General features: G+C 42.4%; 1 protein-coding gene across 2 annotated transcripts in view; it reads right to left on the reverse strand.

The window, feature by feature from the left end:
* The window catches only part of large1 (LARGE xylosyl- and glucuronyltransferase 1), a 473,246-nt gene that overhangs the window by 376,295 nt on the left and 80,092 nt on the right, over nt 1–16,859 (reverse strand). The window contains exon 1 of one of the 2 annotated variants that reach the window (XM_041215936.1): nt 10,438–10,487. The exons of the other annotated variant lie outside the window; for it this stretch is intronic. The gene's annotated coding sequence lies outside the window, so the exon portion shown is untranslated. Of the gene's footprint in view, nt 1–10,437; nt 10,488–16,859 lie in introns of those variants that run through there. 2 annotated transcript variants of the gene reach the window in all.

The raw sequence follows: 16,859 nt of genomic DNA on the forward strand, positions 1-16,859 counted from the left end.
TGTATGCTTTATAGTCCTCTCTGTTGAGCATCATCCCATATTACAGTAAATGCTGGCATGGACCAGGTGTTTTCAGGGTTAAAAGTTTGGCAGCAGCTTTCATACTCTGCTCTATTTTACTAACTATGCCCATTACAGCCATTTGCCACAGGGGTGTTAGATGAAAATTAAGCAGAAAATGCATCAGTGGGTCAATTATATAATATATATGCACATACACATCAACTTGAAATAGGTAAAGGCACAGGTGAATGCTATAGGCTTCAGCTGACTGGCCAGGTGCTCAAGGTTTCATTTCTCTAGAAGCAAATCAGTGGAATGATTATTCTTAGATGATGACAGGTGTACCTAGCTCAGAAAGGAGTCCACGGTCAGTCAGGACCTAGCGGGAGAGCAATTAGGCAGCTACATAAAGCAAACAACCACAACAAATCTGTGTTGGGCTTTTCATTCAACCTTGTCGAATCAGGACTCTGTTGGAATGTAAGTGTGTGGGGAAGTAGAACAGAAGTTGCCAGAGTGAACAAAATCATGGTTCAACAGTTTGATAAGAAATAAGAACAGCTGAACTGAATGAACTTTATGAATAACTTAAGGCATAAAATAACTGATAGTGGAATAGATACAAATAATAAAACTTCTGCAAGTTAGCTTTGAAGGCCGGAGGAGGTATGATTTGGGAGGATGAAACTGGTCGGAGGGAACAGCTCGAGATGTGATAAGGAACGGATGAGGCAAGAGTGATTGATCAGGGCTGGAAGGTACATCTGAAGGCTCAAGAAGCTAATGGCAGCTGAATGGTATTAAAGGCAGGATTCTCAGCATGTAGAGGACAAAAAGGCCAGGTCAATAATTCATTCAGGTGTCCCCCACCCTTTGTTTTGCATCTTCACAGACTTTTTTTCCCTTTAGAAACAGTGGGGAAGTGTTGGAAAGATTAGCCGGCTGATCAACAACCTGATGCATTGTGTCATGACCACTCCTTCTGTAGCCATCAAGTCCAACATCCTTCCATATTGGTTGCGGTCAATCCTGATGGGTTAACGATAACATTGACCATCTTTGATTATAATCGGCACATCCTGCAGTATGCAGAGGCCAGCAGTACCATTGAAGTGGCACCCCGGAAACAGGTCAGGGGTCCATTGAAACCGGAGGCTCCGTAACCCAACGATGGGGCAGAGGGGACGAAAGGTCACAGCCCCATCCGTTAACAGGCCTGCAGAGAGGTGTTCCCCCCATCCTGATATCCCTACCTAATCCGGGAGTCATCAGTGCAGCCTGTGATGACCAGCACCTCTCGAGGTCTCTGGCTTGCCTCAGCGTCACCCAGCTCTCCCAGTGGGTCTGCCTGGGCTCCAACACTACCATCCTCGTATGGGCCCAGCAGCACCGGGAGCCTGCTCTTCATCCTTAATAGAACAGCGAATGCAGAGACGGCCAATTGGGAAACCAGCGAGCGTGGGCTCGGGGCCACCGTTTGGTTCTGATGTTGGGGCCCCGGAGCCACAGGAACATCCAACCAGGTGACCTTGCCGAGGCAGGGTCAGTGTGGCAGCGACAGGTAACCAGTTAGGTCCATTAAGGAGCCACTGGGGGTATGGTTATAGTGGGCCAGGATCGTCTTGACCACTCATGATGAGGGTGAACCCAGCTGCTAAATGGAAGGGGCTTCTTTTCTTTCGCCTCCTCTTAATCGCCCCAGCAGGAAGTCACTGGGATGAGGAGGCTATAGCTGCAGCCATGGGCGTTGAGGAAATGTTCCTTAGCGCCAGCAACTGTGACCCTGCTGGATTCTAACATTTTTACAATGCTGCAGCGAGCGCCTCCATTTTGAGATGGTCTTGTGGACTCCTGCCTATATCTGCCCTCTGGTGGAGCTGCTGGCTGTCCAGGGGCAAAGCATTATAGCCCATTTTTCCAACATTTATGGTATGTGGGCTTTGCTGGCTGGGCCAGCATTTATTGCTCATCCCTATTTGCCCTTAAGCAGGTGGGGGTGAGCTGCCTTCTTGAACCGCTGCAGTCCTTGTGGTGTAGCTACACCCACAGTGCTGTTAGGGAGGGAGTCAATTACAATATAAAAGCACCGTTGTGTTGACCTACAGAGTCCACTGCACTGTAAAGGCGTCTCTATGAAATACAAACCCAAACTGTCCGTTATTGGTTTTATTGTACATTCAGCTGGAAGGAACCATTGAAAATAACATGCTATTGAGTTACTATCTTAGGTTCCCAGTGTTCTGTGAAACATGCTTCATGGCCAGCATTTTACTGCCCCTCCCATGCAGCAGGATATTACGGTCCTGCTGAACTGAATCGAGATTTAAATGTCTTAGCGCATCTGCTGGGAGGGGAAACGCGCCATGGCAGGGCTGTAAAATCCTGGCCCACGTCAATAGATGTCCCCCCCACTCCTGTGCAAACTATATGAAAGAAGTTACTGAGAGGCAAAGTGCCATATTGATTGTATTATTCTGTTGAAGGATGCACATGAATAATGCAGACCTACTAGTTTCATTTATGCCATTTTTTTTTAAATAAAAGGCTATTTTTTCTTCTTGGCACCTGCCCCACCAATTTGCCAACTTCTGTCTGGCAGGTCGGAACAGACACAGGTTTGTGTCTCCATTGCACGTGACAGTCTATTTGTACAGGGTTTTGATGAGACCACATCTGGAGTAGTGTGTGCAGTTTTGGTCTCCAGGTTTAAGAAAGGATGTAATTGCATTAGAGGCGGTAGAGTGAAGGTGCACTAAATTGGTCCCTGGGTTGAGTGGGTTGTTCTTGAAAAAGGGCTGAGTAAATTGGGCTCATAGTTTCTGGAATTAAGAAGAATGAAGGGCGATCTCATTGATACCTACAAAACTCTGAAGGGTTTGATAGGCTGGATGCTGAGAGATTGTTTCTGCCGGTCGGGGAATCTAAAACGCAGGGGCACAGTCTCAGGATAAGGGGCTGATCATTTACGACTGACATGAGGAGAAATTACTTCACTCAAAAGGGTTGTGAACCTTTGGAATTCTCTACCCCAGAAGACTGTGGATACTCCATTTAAGGCTGGGATAGACAGATTTTTGGTCTCAGGGAATGAAGGGATATGGAGAGCGAGCAGGAAAATAGAGTTAAAAACAAAAAAACTGCGGATGCTGGAAATCCAAAACAAAAACAGAATTACCTGGAAAAACTCAGCAGGTCTGGCAGCATCCGATGCTGCCAGACCTGCTGAGTTTTTCCAGGTAATTCTGTTTTTGTTTAGGAAAATAGAGTTGATGCCCAAAGATCAGCCACAATTGTATTGAATGGCAGAGCAGGCTCGATGGGCCACATGGTCCTTCCTGTTCCTACTTCTTGTGTGATAGCTAGCTGGAAACCCATTTTCCATCTCTTTTGATTTTCAGATCTGTCCGTTACAATGGAAATGGAGCTCGAGAGAGATGTAAATTGGGCTGTCGACTTGCTATCACCTGCTTCACACTGTCAGACAAAGTCAACGTCGACCTCAGTGTAGCAATCCCTCAATGGCCAGAGTCATCAGCAGCAACTGCCATTTATTGTAGCACCTTTCATGCAGCGAACACCAAATGGAGAGAAAAAAGGGGGAGATAAAAAACGAAGAGAGATTAATTAAAGGAATAACAAATGAGAACCACGCTAAGTGGGAGGGAGGAGGCCAAGCCAAAAGCTGGTCTAAAAGGATAAGATTTGAACAAGTTTGTAAGAGGCCTTATAAAATGTAGAAGACGATTTAACAATTCTTGGGTGAAGGCTATGTCAGTGGGTGAGGGTGACATTGAGAAGTTTGCAGAGATTGTGGGGGTAGGGACAGAGGTCGGGTGTAGAGCACCTGAATAAAAAGAACATAATTGATTTTTTAAAATTCTTTTTATGGGATGCGAGCATCGCTAAGGCCAGCATTTGTTGTCCATTTTCAGAGAGCAGTTAAGAGTCAACCATCTGGAGTTAGACAGCGGATTTCCTTCTCTACACAACAATTGATTAACCGTGGTCACCTAGTGTGCAATCCATTTTTATTAACTGAATTTAAACTGCACCGGCCGCTGTGGCAGGATTTGAACCCATGCCCCCAGAGCGTGAGCCCAGGCCTCTGGCTTACCAGTCCAGTGAGTATACCACAGTCTCCCCATGGAAACAAGCACCCCATCATGAGATAGGGAAAGATGGATACACATGACTGGATACTGGCAGCTGATTTTTGAACGAATGAAATGGTGCGAAAAGATAGCAAGGAAACCCTCAGAGAAATTGCATGTTGAGGGGGGCAGAATCGTGTGAGGTGGGGGTTAATGCTGCAGTGGTGGATTTATTTATTTTACACTGAATAGGAAGTGGAGTTTGAAGCACAGATCTGGGTTGAACAGGTTTTACATGATCAGATTCAATCCCAGTGGTTAAACAACATACCGTCATTGACTCCTCACATAATTCAGCGCTACCAGAGTGTCTTCTCATCTTCCCACTTCTATACGATCTCAAATTAGCAACTGTGAAGTGATCAAATCCACCCAACTAAGTAAAACTAGCACAGGCATTACGGGCTGAACTGCTACCTTCTGGGCTGTAACCGTTCCACGATTCAAAAGATACAGATGCTTAAATAAGTGGTGTTGGAAGCAGTTAAGAAATTGCTGAAGGGTTTAGATCAGTGTTGAAACAAGAAAGGAGGAAAAGGTGTCACTGTTGGAGCAGTAACCAATTTGCCCACAGCAAGGTCCCACAAAAAGTAACGTGATAATGGCCAGATAATCAGTGAAGCTGCTTGAGGGCTAAATATTGGCCAGGACACTGGAGAAACCTCCCCAGACCTTCTTCGACTAACGTCGTAGGATCTTTTACGTTCACTTCAGGGTGCAGCTGGGGCCACAGTTTGAACATCTCAGGTGACAATTGGAACCTCTGACAGTGCAGCACTCCCTCAGTGCCACACTGGAGTGTCAGCCTGGATTTTTGTGCTCAAGTCTCTGCAATAGAACTTGAATCCCCTTGATTCAAGTTAGAGTGTTGCCCACTGAGTCATGACTGACATTTTGGGACTGGATGTTGTATCATCAAAAAAAAAAGTGTGTGCCATCTGCACATAGTGAACAGGACAAAACTGGCACAGGGAGCTTCAGAGAGAGGCCTGCAGATAATGAGAAAAATCAACATTTTCAGTGCCAGGCTAACATGATATGCCTATTTAAAACATTACGATATATTCTTAGAACAGGAGGGAGGGGGCAGGGCATAAGTCTACCAAGGTGATATTGAGACTTTATAAATAGACCACTTCGCTCAGAATCCGATCATGATTCTCAAACTTATCCATTGATTCATATACACTTATGGTTGAACTATATATGAGCTGCTAGGGATATCTTGGGCTGTTGAGTGACTCAAACGATAATAATAGCTGTAATAAATTGGACCTGTGCCAAATTCAGCACAGGCCACTATGGAGGCAATATAATGTGCACTTATCATGGTCCCCGATACAGGATTTATCATGTCCAAGATGAGCCACTATGGAGGTTATTCTCTTTTTTTTTTTACATGCTTGAATGAGAAAATCTGTAGGAAAAACGTCAAACTAGCGTTTTCAAACATCACACACATCAGCCTGCTTTTTAACCATCTCTTTGCCTTCTGTAGTGACACAATCGTGGCCATGAGCCCATCCACAACCGTTTATTTCAGTGCTCTTTTCCCATAACAGATTCAGGAATATTGATTTCTGCTGAAATCGACAGGGAATTCTGAAGAAACCTCAGTCCCAGATAGTGACGAGCATCCGGAACCTACCTAGACAAGGAGTAGTTGAGGTGAGTGGCGGGGATGTATTTACAGGGAAGCTGGATAGGCACGTGAAGGGGAAAGGAACAGAAAGATAGGATGGTAAAGGGACATAAAGTAGGGCAGGGAGACAATCATAAAGGAACCTAAATGGACCAGTTGAGCTAAATGGTCTGTTTCAGTGCTGGGCATTAGGTGTCTGCCTTGCCCTTCTTCCTTCTAAATTCCTCATTTTAACTTCCACTCCCAATATTTAACCTCGTTACCATTGAGTAATTCACCTGAATTAACTTTGATTCCCTTCATAGTGATAAAATAACTCCAATTATACCATCTCTGCCTCTCTTCCAAGCATAATAAAGCCAAAAGCAAGCATCTTGTTTTTGCAAAAGCTAGTTAGATATATTGCCCTCAAATCACTTACATTATCCAGTTTTATCGAAACAATATAGTACCTCATCACATCCTTGGGGTGTCCTCAAGTACTTAATAACCATTACATTACTTTTGCAGGGTAGTCAGTTGGCATGCAAGCAGACAGTGCAGCCAATTTTTTTAAAAACACGCAGCAAGGCTTCATAAACAACAAAAGAGATGAATGACCTGTTAATTATTTATGGTCATGTTTGAATGTTGGCCAGGACACCAGGAGAGCTCTCTGGCCTTCAGTAAACAGTGCTATGGGGCCTTATACAACAGAACTAATGGAACAACACTGGGGGCTCGATACAGCAGCATATCTGTGCCTCACAGGCGGAGATCAGAAACCACAGGGCTAGAGCGGCTCCAGGCTAAAGTCCACTGTAGGCCAGAAAATGAGAACCCACTTGATGAGGTTTTGAGGTGATGAAAATGCAAGGTTAACAAAATAGGAGCAGCATTTAGATTTGCGGACTAGCAGGAACAAAAAACAAGGTCCTCAAACAATAGCAGTCAAGAGGGAACATTTGGTGACCATCTCGTGTCAGCGCCAAGGATAATGGACCACATGTTGCTGGAAAAATAATGCTGTGTTAATGGCACACAGCATTATTAATGTGTAAATCAACCAAGGTTGGAGATTGAGGCCCACACCATGAGTTATGAACCTCGAGATCTTTCTGCTTGATTTAGTCCGTTTTGCTGTTTGCTGTTGCACAAATGGAATCTCACCCTTAACCACATCATATTTATTAACAACTTGAGAAACCATTTTAACAACTTGATAATTCTTAATACAATGCCAATCAACCTCCCTGACCAAGAAAGAAAATATTTAAACTTTCAACTTTTCAGTCTCAATCCTGCAGGTAGAAAATGTGTCTTGGGAGATAAAATTTTAAAAACATTTTCTAACTTTTCCTTTGCCTCTTTTTTGCCCCTTCCCTCTCAATCAAACCTCTCTCTTTCTGCACCCTGAATCTGGCACGAATTCACCCTGCTTCCATTGTTCCCCTGTTTGTTTCTCAGACCTTGAAGCTTGTTGGTTAAAGTACACCATTGGTCCCGCTGCTCACTAAAGCCCTAGTTGCCCCTTTTTCCCTCTCCCATTGTTAATCAGCTTGCGTATCGATGAGGTAAAGCATTTAAGCTGAAAGCGTAGGAAAAGGTTTGACAAACGGGCCATGCCACAAGGTGCAATATCTGACACAATAGGATTCGGATAAAACCTCTCCAGTCTAAAAAAGATGGCCACCTTTCTTTCTTTGCCTCAATTGTTGACATCCTCAAGAAAAACGCTTTGAAAGCAGCTTGGTCAGGCAACCTGAAAGGGTGAACCCTCCAAAGGCAAACATCAGGAAAGTAGCTTTGTACTTCAATGGATTTAGGTCATAGACAGTCTCTGCAGTTCTCCAGAAATCCGCACAATTGGTCTCGGAAGAACCATATTTAAAACTTTCAAACTAGAGACGCAACTGCAGCAGCCTCAACGGTCAAGGTCACACCGGGTGCAGTAACTCAAGATCTGAAAGCTTGCCAGAGAAAAAGCTGACCATACCTTATCAGATAATGCTGCAAAGGAGAGCTGTCCAGAATGAGGATCCCAGTCAACATGCACAGCCGCTGTTGACAGATTTCTAAGTGCCTACAGACGAGGCGCATTCATTTGTCAAAGCATTATCTGTAGCGAGGTGTGCACTGCTCACATGGTCAAACCCATAAAACATGTTTATTTGTTCCTTTCCGTCATCAGTAACTCAAATGTTCTCAAGGGCTGACCAGAGATAGGGATTGATGGATGCCACTTGAAACCTCAACTTCTGTTCCAGTCACCGATCGTTAAACTGATTTGTTTCCTGAGATAATCTTTCTACTTACCTCATTCTACAAGAGAGGTTTCCACGGACATCATTGGGGCAGAGTCCTTTTTATAGTCTCCTCACTGTACAGTATTCAATTTTCTTAAACATCGAGCTACAAGCTTCAGTTAAATTCAGTCAGACTGGTTTACCTCTTAAAGAAAGGAAGAGCTTACATTTCTACAGCACCCAAGACCACTGGATGTCCCAAAGCACTTTACAGCCATGCTTTTGAACAGCAGTCACTGTTGCAATGCAGCCAGTTTACACACAGGAAGCTCGCATAATCATCAATGTGATAATGACAAGATAATCTGTTTTTGGGAGCTGATTAAGAGGTAAATGTTGGTTAGTGCACTGGGGAAAACTCCCCTGATCTTTCCCTTTTGCTGCTGTGGGATTTTTTGCAACCACACAAACGGGGGTCTCGATTTAAAATCTCATCTGAAATATGGCACCTCCAACAGTGCAGCCCTCCCTCAGTAATGTCTAAGTTCTGTGCTCAATTCTCAAATTTAACTTAAACAACTATGCTTTTGCTTGAGATGTAATGGTGTCATCTTCATTGACATCAATGAGTAATGTTGTCACAATAATACACTGCTAACTTTCATCAAAGCTGCTGCTGCAACATTTGTAGAAATAAAAGCCAAAGATTTTCTGCTGTTCCTACCTGCTCCAATGGTGATGCTGTAATATCTCAGCCCACTCTGGCAGATACTAGATAAAGACAAAGACCACATCACCACCCACCACTAACCACGAGCACCACCATAGTGGAAATCCAAATAAATTGGAGGTCATGAGCCTATTACCAGGAGTGAGAAATTATAAAGAGGGTGTGATAAATTGGACTTTTCATTGAGAAGTTTCTGGGGTATAGAAAGAAAACAAATAAACTTGCAGGATCTCTTCATAAACCTGGGACATCTCAAAAGTAATTCACATTGAAGCACTGTTGATGTGTAGTCACTGTTTCAATTTAAAGAAACATGGCATCTGATTTGTTACATTGTCCCAGAAACACTTAACTGTTTTAGTGATGTTGGTTGAAGGATAATTTGTAGATACTCAAAAATTGTGGCATGGGAATCTGTTACGCTTTACAAAAAATAACTTCATGAAGTTACTGGCTGGAAACGGATTGAATTTTTAAAAAAAAAATTAAAGCCATATTCCAATGACTTAAAATCACAAAAACGTGGCTGCACATTTGCATCACTGAACCTTCAACGTGCCAAAGCTATTGAACTGGCGGCAACGGCCAGAATTTGCCAGCACCTCACGCCAGTGGGATCTTCCGGTCCCACTGACGTAAATGGAGATTACAATAGCGTGCTGGCCCTACCACAGGGGAACCCACCATGGTGGGGAGGGCTGGAAAATTCCGACCTTTATGCCTGCAAAGCCTCATCATAAACAACTGCCTTGAAGGAGTATGAATGAGAGCTTTCTCTCATATCCTATTAGCAAAAACATCCAATCACCTGGATACTCAACCAACTGGAGTCAAACCATTAGACATAATCACTTGGACAACGGGACTCTGGCTGTGAAGGTAATTTGGCCAGACACCATTCATCATATAAGCCATGTACTTGGAGCCCATGAAACCACATGCATATTTGAGGTAACTGGTCGGTCGGCGAGCATGGGTCATGTGACAAGCCAGCTAACCCTTTGTGTTTAAGCACCTATTTTCTCTGCAGACCAGCACAAGTAACTGAGATGCTGAAAAAGCAAGATCCCTATGAGGGTCTCTCTCTCTCTCTCTCTTTCCATCCAACTTTCAAGTTTTGAACCCTGTCTGCTGTTTTTGACTCTCCCAGTGCCTCAGGCAGAGATTTTACAAAGACCTCAACCCTGCAGCTGAAATCTTAACCGGTAAATTGTCCGTCTACATCTTTAAACGTCCTCGACATTGAACCTAAAGAACCGAGTTCAGACTGAAGCTAACTAAGCCACCAACCTTCAAGAGCCGTGTCTATACTCCCACTCTGTAATGTGCGTGGGTGAGAGAGGGGGAGGGAGAGGGATTATTTTACTTAAACCGGTTAAACCGGGTTAAGTAGAATAAATATTCTCTTTTCTGTTTTAAAAACTCAAGCAAACCAGTCTGTTTGTTTACTTCTATATAGTCACAACACGTAAACAGTTAAATGCTCGCTGAATTGCCAAGCCCATCCTTTTTTTTAAAAAAAAAACCTACTGTGGCCAAACAAGGAATAGGCAAAGTGGGAAGACTTGACCCCCCTCCTCACCTTGTCCTAACAGATCTTTTACATGCATCTGAGCCAGCAAACCGCACCTCAGTTTAACGTTTTCGCTGAAAGGCGGCACTTCTGATAATGAAGCTTTTCCTTACCACAGCATCAGGCTGTCATCCTAGATTGTAGGTTTAAATCTCTGGAGTGGAACTTGTACCCACAGCCTCCTGAATAAGAGATGAGAATGTTACTGCTGAACATTCTAGAAGTCTTTATGATTATGCACAATTCTGAGGCAGTAAGAGTGTAAACCTGCTTCCATTAATTAATGAATTACTTACAATGCAGCACAGAATGAGGAATTTTGCTATGAGAATGATGAGGGAGGTCAGAAGACATTTTTATTACGCAGAGTTTAAATAGATCATGGAATGGTTAACCTTAAGTGGCTATTGATGTAGAAATTATTAACTGCATTTAAAAAGGAAATGAGGACATATTTGAAAGCTTAGGGCCTAGACAGCTGAAGGTCTAGCTGCCAATAGTGAAGCAGTTACAATCAGGGATGTGAATTAGAGGAACACAGAGACATCAGGTTGGTTTGGGGGCAGGGTGAGTTGTGGGGAAGGGAGAGGGAGCTCATGTGGTTTGGAGATGATGAGAGGTAAGACACTGGAGGGATGTCAACACAAGGATAAGAAATTTAAAATTGAGCCATCGCTGGACTGGGATCACCAATTATTTCAAAAAAGAGGCTAAATGCTAGAGTATTGTAAACAATAAGCTTTCCTGACGGTCCCAAGTTCTATTAGTTGGGTAAGGGGAGGCCTATTGGTTTTGACTCTTTCCTTTTAACGTGAGCCAGGATGATAGGATAAAAGCTTTTGATTGGCTATTTGTGCCATGTGATTGGGGCAACAGTTCATGTACAGCAGGATGATTAAATAACCCATTAATACTCAGGTCTGGGTTCCAGTATACAGAATGACCCAAGTTCCTTTAAATTGGAATAGCATGACCATGGAACCATGGCCCTAGCCTGAGTGAATTTGTTCGGGGTCAGGGTTGGGGAGGGGAAGAATCTGAAAATTCTAAAAAAACTGAAGAATTAATAAATGAGCCATCAATTTATGAAAAAGCATGTGACGTTTGAAGTATCCTCACGTTATCATAAAAATAAATCCTAACAGGCGAGTTTAAAAAACATTTCTTCTCAAAAAAGTTCTCAGGGTTCAGTACTGGTCAAACCTACAAATGTGGTCCTTCAGAAAACTCCCAACATTGTTCAATCCTTTCTCCTGGTTGAAGCTTGGTTCCCTTCAATTTGTGCACTAAAATGTATTAAAGTGCTCTGCCGGGCAACTGGCTCTGCATCTTGGCCTCATCGTTAGGGGAGGCACAGAGCTACCCATGAAGTGGAAGTGATAATCAGAGGCTAACTGGCAGGCAAGATCTTTCAGTTGGCTACTTGACCATTTGGGAAAAGCCCAGTGATATGGATGCCCCTTTCCACATTGCTGAGATGTCCTTTCCAGCTTTATCAATTTGATTCAGGTACTCCTCTCCGTTATTTCCATCTGCTGTATATTCCCCTTTGACGATCAGAGGCATTGTGCATAGCGGTGCAGTAAATTGGCCCTAACTCCCCTGGTGTACAAGACTCTAAAGCACAATTTAAAAGCCAAATAAAATTTTATTAGGCAGTTGACTCATCACATTAGAAAAATCTTACAGCTGTAACTTTCTAATCTGGTAAAGCAAAATGGCACACTTGCTCACACTGTTGGCTCATTAATAAGGCTGAAAATGGGAGGAGGAATCAAAGTGCAATGGTAGAGACGGTCTTGTGTCAGTAGAAGAGGTCAACAAGATTTAGAGTAAAGTATGTCAGGTATAGAATAAGGGAAGGTAAAATGGATAAGATATGGAGGAAGAAACTACTTAAAATAGGGAGATAGGATTGAGAATGGGGTTGATGCAAATGTCTGTTTTCTCTCACAATATGGTCAATATGCTCAGGATGGATTTTTGGAAAGAGTCAGACATTTGCTGTTTATTAAAGGTTAACGCTGGAGGTGCATTCCAGTTGGATGATCTCAGTCTTCCAGCTATCTCTGAACGTTACATCACAATGATCAGATAACAACGACTACATCAACGCCTCCATCACCTTCAATCTTGGCTTTACGTTTCGTTTATTAATTCAACACAACCAGACTCAAACTGCACTGCACAACTACAGGATATGACAAACTACCCTATCTATTTATTGTACAGAAACTAATAAACAGATAGATGTGCCTGAGAGTATTTGAACTATCCAAGGCTGTGTTATATGACAGTTTGCTGCCATTTTACAGATAGTGTCTGTCAGCTACATTTGCCGACTTTACAATTTTAACTACAGAACTAATAAAATAAAAGCAATATAAGCGATTTTTTTCACATTAAATGGATTTAATTACTTATAATTCTTAATCTTTAGCAGAAAGTAAGTAGAATACAGGAGAGAGAAAAGGAAGGGATGAGTGAACTTCCAAATGAAGCAAAAGAAACAATTAGATATTACAATGGGGGTGGGGAGGGGGTTCGGATTTATCTGAATGGATGCATTAAGGTAGGCCAAATGATATTTCTCATCTACAATTTACTTTTACAAAACCATAAGATGACAAGGATGAGGACCAAGTGAGGAAGTTGAAAGGAAGAGGAGGAGGAAGCAGTTGAAGTTAAGCAGAGGATAAAATGGCAAGGAAATGTAAGAAAGAGAATGGGTGAAGGAAGGAGAGGAGGAGAAAGTGAGCGAAGGAAACACTAGAGAAGACAGCAGTTGCACGGTGCTCCTAGTTTTGGATAATGCCTCACTAGCTATCCTATCATTACAATCTATTAGCCTCTTTTAGACTGGCAGGTACCGAAAACTGGCTTCTGAGTGTCATCTATTGAGTTTACTCTACAACATTGGGTTCCTTTATCCTGATGGGAGATTTTAGAGATCCAGGATGGACCAAATCTGTTGCTGGTATAAGGCAGCCAGATTTAGTGATCAAGGATCTGTCATGCAGACCCTTATCTCCTGAAATCTGAATGCAACAAGCAGCCATGCAACAATAGCTTTCACAAGCTTTTCATTCAACTGAGCAGGGCAGCACACCAATTATATGCTCAGAAATTAATTTACATATATATATAAATTACAAGTTGATTACAAAACAGATTCTACCCTGTAATTCCAAAACCACAAGTCCTGTCTGGATAAAATTTATAAATTATAAATCATCACACATTGAAAGGGAGAAAATACTAATGAATTATGCTAACTAGACCTGATCTACATATGCAGATTACACTGTGGATTTTGTTCAATGTTATAGCAATCTTGTCAAAAGCAACTATTACTGAATTGTTATAGTTTCTTGCACTGTTAGTGAGAAAAGAAAAGCTGTTTGAAACAGAATGTATAATTATGTTCCAATATGCCATAAATATAACTGCTGAAATAGCAAACTGATACAGTATTACTTTAATACATTAATATTATTTCCATATTAATGTATCAGCCATGGCTCAGTTGTTAGAAAACTCACCATTGAATCATAATGTTCCAGATTCAAGTCCAATTTCAGCATCTTTGAGCACAAAAGCCAAGGCTGACATTCCAGTGCAGTACTGAGTGAATGCTGCACTGTCAGAGGTACCATCTTTCAGATGAGATGTTAAACTGAGGCCCCATCTGCCTGCTCAGGTGAAAGTCAAAGATCCCATGGCACTATTGCGAAGAACAGGGAAATTATCCCTGGTGTCCTGGTCAGCATTTATCCCTCAATCAACATCTCATAAGCAGATTATCTGATCATTATCACATTGCTTTTGTGGGAGCTTATTGGCTTATTGGCTTCTGCATTTCCTACAACAGTAACTGCACTTCAAAAAGCACTTCATTGGCTGTAAAGCTCTTTGAGATGTCCGCTGGGGATGACATTCCTCTTCTTCAATGGAAATCCACCAATCATACACAAGGATTGGCAGAACAATAATGTGGGGTCTTTATTTGAAAATAAGACTATACACAGATAGAGTTATTAAGAGACTAAGCAAGGTAGATCTGATCTCTACCCTGCTGTTTGCCAACTGTCTATCAAGTCCTGGGACTAATACATCACATCCTGTCAAGGTGTGAAATAACTGACAGACGTTTAAGAAACGCATCCTTAAAAAGGTACATGCACATTGTATCGTAACATCCCCCTTTTTAACTAAAGGATTACCTTTAAAATAAAAACTACTTACATAACAGCAAAAAAACAAAATAATATTGCATCTGAATGTACTTTAACACAGAGCAATAAATTTAGAAGTCTCTGAAATATATCGCCAGTTTGCTCATCTGTCCAGCTTTAGTTATGGTGATCTTTGCTGGGGGATGCTGTATGTTTTCAGAATGCTGGTTAGGGGTGATTTGTTTGTGTTGCCCCTTAGATCGTGTTCTAGTCACAGTACTTGGGGTTTCTGGTTGTGGTGTTGCTCTGATTTGGCATCTGTTTCATCACACTCTTGTCATGCCATTTGGTGTTCATTGTTGATGCGATCTTGGTTCTGGGCATATTCTGATGATTTCCGCTGGATTCCGCAGGTACCGTCAGTTGGGTGTAGTACTCGAACTTTCTGTCCAGGAGATCCATTGCCTTCTAGCATTGGAAATTATGTGGCCATACTTTAGCTTTTTTCAGGAGTTTTAGTGCTACCTGGAGCTTTGGACAGCTATGCAACGTTCCACCAGCTGCTTTTAGAGATAATTTAGCAGAGTTGCAGTACCTTTAGTGGCCACTGTCTCAGCTAGTCAGAGGTTATTACTTGATTGTAGTGGTGCTGTTGAGCTTATTTGTCCCACCTTTAGCTCTAAGCTCTGCCAATGAAGCAGTGATTTCGGTTGGAAAATGGTTGCAGACTTCAAAACTAAAAGGAAAAACAGTGAAAGAAGCTTTTTTTTTTTAAAAAAAGAACATGCTTCTATCTGTGCATAAAACAGTGTGGTGGCCAGGCATTTGTCAACGTTACAACAATGCCTGCTCTTCAAAATTCTATTTGTGAGATGCAACTCACCACCACCACCTTCTCAAGGGCAATCGGGGATGGGCAATAAAGGCCGGCCTAGCCAGCAGTGCCTACATTCCATGAACGAATATTGAAAAAAAAACACACTGCTTTGTGTATAAAGTTTCAACACAAATACAGACTTGCTGTTACACTCCCAACTCCAGTCTGAAGCCCATCTGTAATTGCTCTGTTCTGGTTAACATATTCCAGTTTGGTCTATCTGAAGAGTGTGTGATCTTCCCTGTGCAAGTTAACATCCTCCTACCTAACAGCTGCTAGTTAGCCAGCTGGACTCCTGCCAGAGAGGCAAAACAATGCATGGAATCCTAGATGAAAATTCTCTGCACATTATAATCTGCATTTCCCATATCTCCTTTCTCTTTTCAACTCTGGGTGTAGAACTCAAGGTATCTTGCCTGTTTTCGTGGAAAGGTTTACACTCCTAATCCATTCTGTGGGCACTGTAGCAATCTTGCACGCATGCAATAAATCCTCACTATCATTTTAAAAATAACTCCTGATAGCATGCACATTACTTATGACTTTTCAGTAATAGAGAGGCCATATTAAAAAAAATGTATAAGTGCCTCTCTGTAATACTACTATCTTTGATATTACACAAACTGCTTACATTCTCTCTCATTAGTGAATAAAATCCAATTAAAACAGCTGGTCATGAACACATTTTTCACCGCAGCATTCTCAGATGTATCACAACCTCTCAAATAACACAAGTCGTTTAAACATAAAGATCAGGGATGGCTGATTAAATATTGCTGCTGAAAGAGTTTCAGTGATTTAGTTTCACCTTTCCATTTTTTTCTCTCCATTGCAGTTTCCGACCCTCTGCTACTGCAGCTCTGAGTGTTGGTCGGCTATTCCACCAAGGTAAGGGCTTAGCTCAAGTCCGTTCACACCCGATTTGCACAAATCCAGTTGAAAAATTCTCATCCTCATTTTCAAATCCCCCTGTGGCCCCTCCCCTCCCTCTGCAATTACCTCCAGCCCTGCAACTATCCGAGATATCTGTGCTCCTCCAATGCTGACCTCCTGAGCAGCCCCATTGGTGATCCTGAAGCCCTAAGCTCTGGAATTCCCTCCCTAAACCTCTCCGGCTCTCTCTATTTCCTCCTTAAAGACACTCCTTAAAACCTCTCTTTGCTCAATCTTTTATTCACCTGACCTAACATCACCTCGTGTGGCTCCGAGTCAAAATTTGTCTGATAACTGAAGTTCCTTGGGACGTTTTTCTATGTTAGAAGCACTATATAAACAAATGGCTGCTGGCAAGGATCACTCAACACCAATTAGGAGCAGCAACCCGGGATGGTTTTCCCATTTGTCGTTCACAGATTTTCAGGCTAACTATAGCACCCACATTGCTTTCCCAGCTGAGATCAGATATCAGCACAAGTTGGCTACTGAGTCTGGAACCTTCTTATATTTATGTCTCTCACACTCAATCATGTGGTGCCTTACCTAT

The sequence above is a fragment of the Carcharodon carcharias genome, chromosome 21 (assembly GCF_017639515.1).
Source record: "Carcharodon carcharias isolate sCarCar2 chromosome 21, sCarCar2.pri, whole genome shotgun sequence".
Lineage (NCBI taxonomy): Eukaryota > Metazoa > Chordata > Chondrichthyes > Lamniformes > Lamnidae > Carcharodon > Carcharodon carcharias.